Raw genomic sequence first — 1380 nt, forward strand, 5'->3', positions numbered from 1 at the left:
CACCTCGGCCTCCCAGAGTGCTAGGATTACAGGCGTGAGCCACCGCGCCCGGCCTAGTGTTGGTATTTTTTAAAGGTCACGAGGTGACTCTATTGTGCAGATGGGTTGAAAACCATACTGCTATGTGACATGATAATATTTAAATTACCAATATTGTAAGCAACAGCCAGAAATGTATTCAGGAGCATTAAAAAAATCAGGAAAGCAGAGTCTGACACCAGAACACTACCACGAGGTGGCGCTAAAAGTACAAGGAAACCACCTGAAGCTTTAAGCCTAGCCTGCCTTACCAAGTGCTCAAATGCATATTGTTTGTAAAAGGAAACAGAATACTGGGCAAAGAGCTAATAAGAGAATTTACATCTAAAGCACAGAAGGAATTAAAGAAGGCAAATAAGAAAAAGGGAGGAAAGCAGAAAAAGAACAAGGAAGACCACTTACAAGATGAAGTTTAAATTTGATGCTCTTCGATGCCAGAATTGCCTATTTTTGGAGCCATGCTTTTGTATCTTTATTCAGAAGTTCTATAAGCATTTAGAAGATTCTAATAGTTCTAAAAAATTGAGAAGGGAAAAATGTATAAATAGGCTGAACAAATCAATGTAAGTGTTGGCAAGTAAGTTATTGCAAACTCTTAAATAAAAAATAATGAAATGGGGCCAGGCATGGTGGCTCATACCTGTAATCCTAGCACTCTGGGAGGCCCAGGCAGGAAGATCGCTTGAGGTCAGGAGTTTGAGACCAGCCTGAGCAAGACAAAGTCCCCCGTCTCTACTAAAAATAGAAAAAATTAGCTGGGTGTCGTGGTGCATGCCTGTAGTCCCAGCTACTTGGGAGGCTGAGGCAGGAGGATCACTCAAGCCCAGGAGTTTAGGTTGCTGTGAGCTAGGCTGATGCCATGGCACTCTAGCCCCGGCAACGGAGCAAGACTCTGTCTCAAAAAAAAACGAGAAATGTTTCTCTTTTTAGTAAGTACTTTTAGCTTAGCAAAACTATTAGATTTAAACTATGTAAATAATTAAGAAAAAGAAATGAGAAAAAAAAAAGAACAATGTGGCTGGACTTATGCTACCAGATATAAAGGCCTTTTATAAAGCCACAATAATTATGACAGTGTGGTTCTAGCACAGAACAAGACAAAAAGACTAGTGGAACAAAATAAGAAGCCCAGAAACAGCCTATACATATGTGGATACATGATATATGACAGGCAGCATTATAATCAGTGGAGAAGGGAGTGATGAATGGAGCTGCAATAATTTCATATCTAAATGGAGAGAAGTAAGAGTCAGGTCCCTACTTCACACCATACATAATACCAGGTGGATTAAAGATCTAAGTGTGAAAAGGTAAACTTTAAAACTTGTAAAAGTAAATATT

This window comes from Propithecus coquereli, unplaced genomic scaffold (assembly GCF_000956105.1).
Source record: "Propithecus coquereli isolate 6110/MARCELLA unplaced genomic scaffold, Pcoq_1.0 Scaffold138, whole genome shotgun sequence".
Taxonomy (NCBI): Eukaryota; Metazoa; Chordata; class Mammalia; order Primates; family Indriidae; genus Propithecus; species Propithecus coquereli.